Source organism: Palaemon carinicauda, chromosome 2 (genome assembly GCF_036898095.1).
Source record: "Palaemon carinicauda isolate YSFRI2023 chromosome 2, ASM3689809v2, whole genome shotgun sequence".
Classification (NCBI taxonomy): domain Eukaryota; kingdom Metazoa; phylum Arthropoda; class Malacostraca; order Decapoda; family Palaemonidae; genus Palaemon; species Palaemon carinicauda.
In genome coordinates, this window is record NC_090726.1 from 73,533,288 (window position 1) to 73,546,593 (window position 13,306).

A 13,306-nucleotide genomic window follows, 5' to 3' on the forward strand; every position below is an offset into this window, starting at 1 on the left:
GTCACGATCCTAGAAAAGTTGCATCGTCTCTGAATTTCTTTCAGAGTATGGATTTCGAAAGCCTTAAGAGTTTCACAGGCTGGAAATCCTCGCGTGTTTTCTTCAAACATTATGCGAAACAAGTGCACAAAGTCAAACATTTTGTGGTAGCCGCAGGTAGTGTTATGAAACTTGCACCTAACTCTGCATAGAACAGTGAGTTACTTGGGACTCTAACTCTTCGGTTGCCTATGTTGACCCTCGAGTGATACGTAGTGATGTCGAAAACACTTAGTGCTTTTCATATAACTGTTCTTATCCCAGGTGAAATGACATAGTCGTCACACGAGTGCCGCATGCCTAGAGCATGATGTGTTTTACTTTTAAAGACTGACGTTCCTCGAGAACGAGTACCTACTAATAAATTTGAAATTCTCTTTCAGATTCAAGAGCAAGTCTTTCATTACTATGTACATTATAATTTGTTGTAAATTAACTTTACATATATTGCAATTCATTAATATTCTCTGCAATTGTGAAATAAAATTTTTATTTTATTACTCGTGCGTCTCAATCCGCTCCTACTTATACTATGAAATACATGTCTGTCATAGTTTTATTATCCCCTTCCTCTTATGGTTGATGAAGATACTAAGGTTTCAACCCTTATTATATATTCACCTTTGCAATGTAATATTCCTACACGAATACTTACTTTCTTCATACCTTAGAGACCAGACAATTCTCCATTAACATACAGTGCCTAACCACCACTTGTCTGCCCTTGAGAATGTTCCTATATGAATGCCAACCATTCAGTCTTGTCTCCAAGTTCTTCAGGTTCTTCTAGCAAGGTGAGTAGCCCTTCGATAACCACTTTGATCTCGGCATGGCCCGTGGGAACTTCACTGCCAGGGGGGCAGGAAGGTCTCTTCCCTACGGTTCTTTTATTAAGTTTACTATGCTACCCTGTTCAAAGCCCTCGGCACTTACTCAAATAGGGGATAATTTACCACGATACATTGATTCTCTGGTATTCTTCCATCAGGACGCCATGGCTTGAGCCCAAAAAACGGATTTTGAGCGAAGCGAAAAATCTATTTTTGGGTGAGATAGCCATGGCGTCCTGATGGACTCTCCCTGCTACTTCGTCCAGTTTTTCAGGTCCCACCCTGCTCTGCTGTATCATGGCGATCGGCAAGCAACTGGCTTCAGGATGAGGACGGATGTGACGTCATTTAGCAATGGCGCCCGTTTGTTTACGTCACGAGTACCAAAAGTAGCCACGAACGAGATTAGCTTTGGAACGGCTCCCCAGCTATTCTCCGCCCCTACACACCGAAGTGTTAACTCTGTTTGGGGTGTAGATAGCTATGTGGCGCGTTAATACATGCGTCCCCTGTTGATATACGATGTCTTAAAGGGAAACCTTTAGGATACTCGCTCCAGAAGTTAGAATTCTGTGATAACCTGTGGTTAAATTCTCTGGGAATATTTAGTAGTGATATACCCAAGGAAGCTACCAAAAAGGAACCTTCCATCAGGACGCCATGGCTATCTCACCCAAAAATAGATTTTTCGCTTCGCTCAAAATCCGTTTTAAGTGACATTAGAAATAGCAAACTTTTGTTTAAAAAAGTACTAGATGATGAAGAGTATTAATACTATGCTATTAAATTCTGTACAAAAAATACAATTTATGTTGTAAAAATCTATTAAGAAAGCATTTATTTTCCATTGATATATTATGTATGGATACATCTGAAGGAAAGTAACATTTTTATTTTGTCTGTTTTGATGTAAATCACGAGTATAGCTGAAGGAAATGCTTATTTAAATTTTGTCCATTTTGATGTGTAGTAAGGCTAGGTTTATCCAAAAGAATTTGGTCATTGTCTCAGTTTATGTGAAATCTTAAAATGTATCTTATAGTATTCTCTCTCTCTCTCTCTCTCTCTCTCTCTCTCTCCTCTCTCTCTCTCTCTCTCTCTCTCTCTCTCTCCTCTCTCTCTCTCTCTCTTTATATATATATATATATATATATATATATATATATATATATATATATATATATATATATATATATATATATATAATATATATATATATATATATATATATATATATATATATATATATATATATATATATATATATATATATAATATATATATATATATATATATATACATATATATATATATATATGTAATAGTTAAAATAGTTAATATTACATGTTTAAAACACATGGCGTAATATGTCATTTTGGTTGAAGATGCTAGCCGTCGGACTTGCTGTAGTCATTCAAATCATAAACAGGATGCACAATGCAGCCTCAACAATGTGACATTTTTCTTAAGCATCAACACCTTGCATCAGCGTGTGAAAGTTTGTGACGTCACCGGATGCAGGTGTCTTCCGAGATTGTGACGTAACTGTTATATAAACTAAGCATACGATATCTGTGATATCGATAATTTAGTCAGTTCATATCTATACTTCACCAGAATTGGTCATCTGACCAACCCAGCTCCCTCCAGTGATGGAGATGTTTAACTCTGTTGTTTTTAACTAATAAATACTTTTAAAGCTAATAAGATGTACTCTGTTATCCAGCTATACACATCTTAAACAACACATACTCAATGTGTGCTTATAAAAGTAGCACACTAATAAATGGTGGCAGCGGTAACACACCAATAAATGGTGGCAGCGGTTAAACTCTAAGAATTAGAGAAAGATCTTCAAGACTTCAAAATAAAAGCTGTAAAACCAGAGAAAGATCTTCAAGACTTCAAAATAAAAGCTGTAAAACCAGAGAAAGATCTTCAAGAACTCAACATTATCTACATGAATCTACAATTTTGACTAAGTATTATAGTCCATCGAAATAGTAACATTAATGAATGTTATGAATACAAACTGGATCTTCAATCAACATCCTAGGAAACCCAAGGACTGGCGTTCAACAATTGCAAAACATACCCAGGAAGCACTACATTCAACAAGAAACTCGAACGATACATCGCTAACAAAACATCAAGAGAGAGAGAGAGGACGTGTCGACATCACACAGACCCATATATAAGCTAAGTACAAATTTTTGAATTCATTCCAGTTTGGGCAGTGAAGTGTAGTTATCACGAGTCGTTAGTCGATTATTACTGGGGTGAGTGAATTGCTAGTCTTTTTTTAAAGGAAACTGTGTTCAACTCCGAATTCTCATCTAGAATTTTTCTCTCTTTGTGCTAATTCCTTTTTCTTTCAGAAATTCTCGGGAAATGTTTTGGGATTAGTAACATTGTTTGGGGAATTTTGTTATACATATGCGTTTACGCAGTGGACGTCTGTACTCATATAGATATTTTGATAGAATTGCAAGGGGTCGAAGAGATAGGAAAAGAAATACAGCAGTCATGACTCCCCCTGTGAGCCCTTCCCCTGGACCTAGTGGTGTAGGCCAGACTAATCCTCCTCCAATTGTGACACTTGTAAATGCCAGGTCAGCAATCCTTCCTTTTCAGGGTCGAGTCAACGGGTTCTTGCCACAAAATGTGGAGTCATGGATTTCATCCGTTGATGCCCATTTAAATGCCAAACAAATCGTAGACCCTTTTGTACAATTACAAGAAGCTAAAAGTTTTATAGATTTTTCTAAGGGGGATGCGAGTGCGTATTTAAGAGGTGTTTCATTTCAAGAAGCAGTTACCTGGGATGATTTCAAAGTTAGGTTACGCGCGGTCTATGGGGGTGAGGAAGCCTTGGAAGTAGTATTAACGTTACGAAATACACTTAATCAAGCCACTGTGAATCGGCTTAATGTTATTGAGAGAGCAGCTCTCATAGCTGATAGGCTTAATGAATATCAGGACATTTTAGGTCATTCCACTTGGGTTACTAGCGATAACATCTCCGTGAAAGATTTTTTACGATTAATGTATTTAACTTGCATGACACTTATGTTGCCTGAAGCTTTAGTGCAGTGTTTTGATAAGAAGTTAACGCCTGCAAGTATGGAATTGGATGTCTATAAACAGATAAAGAAACACATGTCCAAGTGTCCAGATCTCGATCCCGTGTTAACTCAAGTTTTTGCAAAGAATGAAACAAAGCCACAAACAGTGAACGTAGTTAGCAGTCAAGTAGCGGGAATGACGTGTTATAACTCCAAACGTCAAGGTCACTTCAGCGCAGACTGCAGAACGAAATTCTGCTCGATTCACAACACTGCAACACATTCATATAGCCAATGTTTCTCGCGTAAGACACAACAGAATCCCAGAAATACACAGTCAATTCCACAGTCAGTTCCATATGGAAATAAAAAGAAAAATCCTCATTTTAACAATAAGAAGAAACAACCAAATGTCAATGCAGTTCAGAGTCCAAAACAAACAAACACTTCTTCGAATATCGCTGAGCCTGGGTCGTCAAACCAGACCTCGCAAGGTCAGACTAATTTTCAGAATGTGCAGAGCAAAGCAAATACCACATAGTTAACTCTAGAGGGGAAGAGAGTGATGTTGGGTCAAGGTCATTCATGTCAACATCAATAGTATTGAATAATCAATTTAATGTTTTATCAGATAATTGTGAGACAATAGATTTTCCTATGAAACACACGGCCGAATTAAGTAAAACAGTGCATGCTCCCGTAGATTTGCAACGAATTCATACAATAATAAGCCAAAATGAGTTACGGCCAACCTTATATGCTGTAAATTTAGAACACAAATCCTTTACGTTATTTTTTGACTCTGGTAGTCCACGTAATATCATGGATTTGAAGACACATCATTTGTTGTTTTAGAACTTTCCGATTGAAAAATCCGGAATTAGACTTTCGGGTATAGGAAATAATGAATTAAATGTCATAGGCATAACTCATGTTCAGTTCAGAGTCGGTAATCGCACGTTTGCCGATACATTTGTTGTTGTAAAAAACATTAATATGTATCCAGCTGTAATTATAGGATACCCATCTATGGGAAATCAAAACATTATCTTAGCCCCTGCCAAGCACGGCGTGTATATCAAAGGGAAATTCTATAAGTCTTCTAATACCTTAAAATCAGTTTTGGATAAAAAGGAGACGACAAATGTAACCGTAACGTACGTTGAAGAACCAATAACTTGTCTCACTAATAAAGAAATAATATACGCGACCCAGCAGAATTCTCGTTCACCCGTAATATCATCTTGCACACAATCTATCGAACCAAACGTACCTTCGAATTTAATAGTGCAAATAAAGAAAACATTACCGGGATCTGAAATATTAATCCTTTCCGATACTTTGAAAACTAACGGATTGTCTGTCACACAAGCTATTTATACAGTAGGCTCACATCAACAATGTAATATTGAAGTCTGTAATCATTTAAATAACAGTTTAGTAATTCACAAAAATCAACATATCTTGGATGTAGAAGTTTATAAACATCGTATTCTTACCGTTGCTGAAATCAATCACTCTCAATCAGTTGCGGATGAATCCCTTTTGCGATCTATTAAAAATAAAATCAATAAAGACATTCAAGACGAAGAAATTCAGCAGAAAATTTTTGAACTTTTAACTAAATATCATGATGTTTTTTCCACTACGGATGGATCCTTAGGAAAAACAGATGTGATCGAGCATCAAATAAGGTTAAAGGACAAGCAGAAAATTATCTATGTACCCTCGTACAGACTCCCTATGAAATTCCAGAATGAAATAAATGATGAAGTAGGTAAAATGCTAGAAGAAGGAGTCATTAAGAAATCAAACAGCCCTTATAATTTTCCTTTAATAGTTGTACCGAAAAAAGATCGAACATGGTGTATCTGCGTCGACTTTCGTCATCTAAACGAGGAAACGATCCCTGATCGATTCCCAGTGCCATGTACTGACGATATTTTGTCTTTGTTAGGTCAGAATAAATATTTTACCAGTTTGGACTTACTTAAAGGCTTTCACCAGATATTATTAGAAGAAGATAGTATCCCATACACAGCCTTCAGCACAGCCAGGGGACATTATGAATTCTTACGGATGCCTTTTGGTTTACGTTGTGCTCCTATAACATTTACAAGAATGATTAACATAGTGTTTGGAGACTTGTTAGGGGATATATTGCATGCCTATATGGATGATCTTGTAATCTTTTCCAACACCTTAGAAGAACATCTACGTAAGTTAGAACTAGTACTACAGAGATTAAGACAACATAACTTAAGGGTAAAGATTAGTAAGTGTGAATTTTTCAAAACAGAATTAATATATTTGGGTTTCATGGTGTCAAGCCAAGGTCTTAAAGTAGTCCATGATAAGGTGTCGGCTATACGTAATTTTCCCATACCTACTAATGTCAAGGGAATACAGCAATTTCTGGGTTGTAGTGGATATTACAGGCGTTTTATACGCAACTATTCAATAATAGCCGCTCCTTTAACTGATCTTATGAAGAAGGGCGTAGATTTCATATGGTCTGAGCAACATCAACAGGCGTTTAATACTTTGAAAGATGAACTGTGTAGTTCTCCTATCTTAAAATTTCCTGACTTCGGTAAGGAATTCTTCATTGCAACAGACGCCTCAGACTTAGGAGTAGGAGGGGTATTGCTTCAGCAATATGATAAACAATTTTTCCCGATAGCTTTCTATTCTCGAAAATTGAGAACTTCCGAAAGTAAGTATGCAGTAATAGACAAGGAAGGGCTAGCTATTGTTAATTCGCTAGTGCATTTTAAGTTCATAATTTACGGTTATCCCGTTAAGGTTCTTACTGACCATAAACCACTAACAGAGTTCTTTAAAGGCTTCAACCATAGCCCTAAACGAACTCGGTGGCATTTGATCATTCAAGATTTTGGCGCAAGAATCGGGTATTTACCTGGGAAAGCAAATATCATTGCGGATGCATTATCACGCAACCCCGTGTCATCTTGTACGGAGCCTTTAGCTGAATTAATAGATATATCAACATCCATGCCTATTGTAAAAACAATATCTGAACAAGAAGATTTAGGCTGGAGCGCTGAATTGTTACAGACTGAGCAAAGAAAAGATCAGAAAATAGAAACAATTATAAATGCTTTGAAAGGCAATCATAAGGAAAAGGAATATATAAAGTATAAGCAGCAGAATTATATAATCAAAGATAATATTCTGTGTAGGACTGTGACAAGGAAAACCCGCAATACACCACATGTAACTAACGACCAGGTAGTAGTACCAATCTCACTTATTTCCACTGTCCTGAACTGGTTGCATTCAAATCCATTACATGGACACCCGGGGTTCTCATTAATGTCACAGAAAGCCAAATCATTGTTTTATTGGCATACAATGCTTACAGATATAAAAAGACACATAGCTAATTGTCGCACATGTCAGGAAAACAAAGGGCATACGAAAACACCTGTCAGCCTAGGAGCTTATCCTGTGCCCAATCAACTCTTTGAAAGAATACATTTAGATTTGTTAACAGGATTTTACGAGTCAGACAGAGGAAATAAGCACCTCCTAGTAATTATAGATGCTTTAACTCGATATACAGAACTAATAGCGCTTAAAACTAAAACTGCGATTGAATGCGCTAGGAAGTTTTACGAGTGTTACATTTGTAAACATGGAATTCCACACATGATAATCTCAGACTCGGGTGGTGAATTTAATAATCACTTTCTTACCTCATTGTGTGAATTCCTCAGCATAAAGAAAATAAGCACACATTGAGTATGTGTTGTTTAAGATGTGTATAGCTGGATAACAGAGTACATCTTATTAGCTTTAAAAGTATTTATTAGTTAAAAACAACAGAGTTGAACATCTCCATCACTGGAGGGAGCTGGGTTGGTCAGATGACCAATTCTGGTGAAGTATAGATATGAACTAGGCTATGTTCCTTTGTTACACGAACATAGGTTAGAATTTTATTACAGCCTAATTACAATAAACGTTGATAATAACAAGATTATGATTACAATTCCCTTTGATTCTTCTGATGCCTGGCAATCTTACAGGATATCACCATTTCCGACTTTCATGACGAATCACTCAAATCCAGTAATATCCAGTTTGACAGGACACGTATTGATTTCCCCAGACAAGGAAACATATACGGTCATTAAAGACTTAAATCAATTAACTCAATGTTCAGACGCAATGGATAGAAAAATATGTACAGCTGACTCATTTGAATTCCATAAAAACTTAATGGATTCATGCGAGTTAGGTATAGTGCTAGACGGTGCTCTCTCCCATACAAGTGAAAATTGTCTGGATAAGCTTTATCCCTTTGACAATAATGAGTTCAATTGCAGACTGAACAATGGCTCGTGGATACGATACGACAAGGACGGCTTCAATGTATCATGCCCTGACGGATCCACGTCCTTCACCCACATCTTCGTCGCAGCAGATGGTTGTATCGGGACTTCCCCTAATTCCGTGGTGACTGGTCTACGGACACTCATCAGAGAACGAGCCTACTTCGCGAACTTCACGTGGACCTCTACAATGCCAGCACTCCCTCTCCCGTATAACAGACAGGTTGCAAAGCGGTTGATGAAACTTACCGAAAGGGACCACCTGTCACCGACTTATAAGGAAATCCTTCACCCCATACTACTAGCAGGTCTGGCTTTCACGGTATTGATATTTATCGCCGTGAACATCCTTGTTTGGCGTAGGTTACGGCACAGTATGCAGCTACAAAAGAATGTTTCGCCTTGTCCTGACAATACTCCGTATTTGATTCAGTTTAAAGCCGTTTGAGTGGCCACCTCATTCGCTAAAGGAGTAAATTGTCGGAAAGAGTTTGTAAGAAAAGCTGTTAGTACGCTAGTAATATGTAATTGAAGAAATTTTCTACATTTGCATTGTTAAAAATTCATTTAAAATAACATTTAAAAAAAAATATAAATAATTTTTTCTCTCGGCATCTAATAAAAATATATAAGCCGGAATGTTAAAAAGAAAAGAGAAAAAAATATATATATATAACAGAATCTATGGGCATCTAATAAAACATATCAGCCCTATATATATATATATATATATATATATATATATATATATATATATATATATATATATATATATATATATATATATATATATATATATATATATGTACGAAACCGTGGTACGTGTACGTACCAGGAATTCGTGTTTGTGCACTAAAAAATTGAGTATTATGTTAATCTATGTTTCTGACAAAGGTAACAATTATTCTTTAACAAGTTACCGAATCATATGTAAGTCAGTAGTTTTTTTTTTGGTACCATATAATCATTTGCTAGCAATGTACCATATATATGATCTTTATTTTATCATGCATTTTTTTTTCTTTGCTTTGGTAATATCTTTTTCGTATGCATTGTTGTTATTGTTTTTTAATGTGCCTATTTGGACATTCGTCCTCGTTTGATTATGGTTAAAGTTAAACAAAGAATAATACATATGTCCAGTCACACCTAGTAACCATGTTTTGGCTTGTTGTTAAATTTTTTGTGAAAAAATTGAGATAGCTGGCCGAGCTTATGTAATAGTTAAAATAATTAATATTACATGTTTAAAACACATGACGTAATATGTCATTTTGGTTGAAGATGCTAGCCGTGGGACTTGCTGTAGTCATTCAAATCATAAACAGGACGCACAATACAGCCTCAACAATGTGACATTTTTCTTAAGCATCAACACCTTGCATCAGCGTGTGAAAGTTTGTGACGTCACCGGATGCAGGTGTCTTCCGAGATTGTGACGTAACTGTTATATAAACTAAGCATACGATATCTGTGATATCGATAATTTAGTCAGTTCATATCTATACTTCACCAGAATTGGTCATCTGACCAACCCAGCTCCCTCTAGTGATGGAGATGTTTAACTCTGTTGTTTTTAACTAATAAATACTTTTAAAGCTAATAAGATGTACTCTGTTATCCAGCTATACACATCTTAAACAACACATACTCAATATGTGCTTATAAAAGTAGCACACTAATATATATATATATATATATATATATATATATATATATATATATATATATATATATATATGTATATATATATATATATATATATATATATATATATATATATATATATATATATATATATATATGTGTGTATATATATAATATATATAAATATATATGTATATATATATATATATATATATATATATATATATATATATACTGTATATATATATATATATATACATATATATATATATATATATATATATATATATATATATATATATATATATATATATATATATATATATAATGTACTGTAGTAAATGCAAATATTAGCATGTATGATAATTCCATAGGAAAAAACATAATTTTGAAGCCCTTGTACGATAAATTAGGAGAAAGCTCATGGCAACACTGGCCCAGACCTGATAGACTCTTCTGTTCTTTCTTTACCTTTTTCAAACATTGTTGTAAATTTCTGATAACTTGGTGGAATATTGTACATATTTTGAATTCAATTCTCGCTTTAATCGGCAGCCATTGTAAATCAATTAGTACAGGGGTTATCCTTTCTCTAGGTGGGACACCTTCTAGCAGTCTTGACTCTGTTTATTATGTTTAGTAATTTCTTCAAGTTGTACTTTTGGTAAATTGTAATAGGTAGAGTTGCAGTAGTCAATCCTGATAATAACATAGTTTATCACAAGTTTCTTTACAGAATTTTCGTCCAGGTACTTTTTTTTATAAACAATATTTTTTAGATGATAACCAGCAGTTTTATTACATAATTTATTTGGGAATTTAGAGACAGGTTACAGTCAAGAAATAGACATAGATCTCGAACTTTACTAGATATCAGCACTGAGTCATTATTTATGTTCATTTGAATATCACCCAAGTTTCTCCCGTTGTTTCTCTTACCCACCACTTTAAATTCAGTTTTGTTCTCATTTAATTTTAGTTGTTTAAATGTCATCCATTCTCTAACACTATCAAAGATTTGGTTTAGAGTTTCTGTAGTGTCATGTATATCATTTATGGAGATATAAAATTGTGCCGTATTCTTCTCCAAATGATTTTACATGAAATATTATGTATATAATCTCAATAATATGTCATCTGTTATATCAAATATCTTAATTTCCAATCAATAAAATCAAATAAAATAATATAACAGGCACGTAGCTTATATGTTGCTTACTAACCGACACCTACTGTACATGTTCAGGACGAAGAGAAGGTAATGTGATGATTAAATTAGGACTCAGATTAGGAGACTCGACAATCTGACCGAATCGTCAGTACGAATTTGAACCTGTCGCTGTAAAAACATCATATGTGATATTTGCTTTTTGTCATTATGACATCAAGTAAACGTAAATGGAAAGGGAGCTACGATAGTGGGAGGAAGTACAATAATTCATAGGAAGATAAATTTGTGTGGGTAAACAGAGCTAGTGAAGGAAGTGAGGATGCTTTTTGCAAACTATGTAAGACTACCATAGCCCCAAAAACCTCTCGACTTGCTGATCATGAAAAAACCCAAAGGGCACTTGAGCAGGGTAAATTCTTCAGCAATGTGCCAACCGCTGCCAGTGAAAATCTTTAATAAATAGGACTCAGAAAAAAAAGCGTGTTGAAATAGAACTTGCAGTTGCCATTGCTTGTCACTGCACAACAGCTAGTGTTGACCATGGGGAGGAAATAGTAAAAAGAAATGTTAAAGGTAGTGCATAATAAAACCTTCTGCTCCATCGTACTAAATGTATTAGAATATTTTCCAAAGTAGTATCCCCATCACAATTCAAAGATTTTAAAGATGGTGCACATGGAAAAAAAATTAGTGTACTTATTGATGAAAGTACAGATGTGGCTACAGACAAACATTTGCGGATGCTACTATAGTGTGAGGTCTACCGCCATATGTCGCCTACCCAGGTGGAGGGTGAACAGCGTCCCAGAGCCCCGCACCTAACCATCGAACATGTGAACTGCCCCAATCCATCAAAAACGTGACCCCTCTACGTGACCTGCCCATATAAAAGGAAGCAAATGGAGCTCTTAAATCAGCTTTTCCCTCGCCCTAAAAGAGATATCATCCATTGAGGGTACTAAAAATGTTGCTGAAGGAGTTACATAGAAGAGTCCTTCTGACAGAAGAAGAAGCACTCGCTTTTTTAAGAGAGCACAATCTCTTGGATACAGTTCAAGAAACAGATCCATGCCATAAATGTGGTTCTGTTATGCAGGAAAAAAGAAAGCGTAACAGAGGAGGAGAACTCAAGCCTGTGTTACGTTGGCCTCGAAAGGGTTGTCAAACTACACGGCCTGTTCGTACAGGAAATCAATTTTTCCATTATACAGACATGAACAATAAATTGCACTGCAACCTAAGCCTGTGTGAAATATTAGAATTAAAATTTCTCTTTGTATTGGATATACAAAACGATGATTCTGAAGAGAATGCGAGGTGTTGGTCGTCAGCTGTTCCAGTCTTATCTTGATAATTTTTGCTGGAAGGTGATGAGAAAAAATTCCAATGATCCATTTGCGTCATTTTTAGAAGATGTACGAAGTGTGTATCACTAGAATAGATGTATGGAAATATATGATAACATGTTTGATGTACGAAGAGTGTCTCGCTAGAATAAATGTATGGAAATATATGATAACATGTTTATTTTTACCTTTATTCCTTTTTTAATGTAATTAAAAATCCAATTATCTATTTAAGTCATTTATAAGATACAGTATATTGGAATTAAGTGTTTATTTCTTAAACAAATGTATGAAATGTGTTTTATCTATGAGGGACGAATAATTCAGCAGTAGTCCTCACGCTATAGTAGTAACGCGGAGGTAGATCTCACGCTATAGTGTGGTAGACCTCACCCTATAGTAGCACCCATTTGCGTATTGTTATTAGATATTGCAGTGAATCTCTCTCTCTCTCTCTCTCTCTCTCTCTCTCTCTCTCTCTCTCTCTCTCTCTCTCTCTATAATATAGTGTACATTTACCACTGATCTGTATATTTAGTTTATATTATTATGGGTTCACATACACATGTATTTTATATATTGAAGCTCTTATATTTTTGTGTGTGCATGTGAAAATATATATATATATATATATATATATATATATATATATATATATATATATACACATATATATATATATATATATATATATATATATATATATATATATATATAGAGAGAGAGAGAGAGAGAGAGAGAGAGAGAGAGAGAGAGAGAGAGAGAGAGAGAGAGAGAGAGAGAGAGAGACAGAGAGAGAGAGAGAGAGCATGCTAAGTATCCCAAAATTGATGGTGAGGTCAAAAGAAAA

The 13,306-nt window shown here is 35.1% G+C and overlaps 1 pseudogene; it reads left to right on the forward strand.

Annotated features, from left to right (window-relative positions):
• LOC137617540 (uncharacterized) overlaps positions 1-11,862 on the forward strand; it is a 29,304-nt pseudogene extending 17,442 nt beyond the window's left edge.
• The last annotated feature ends 1,444 nt before the right edge of the window (positions 11,863-13,306 follow it).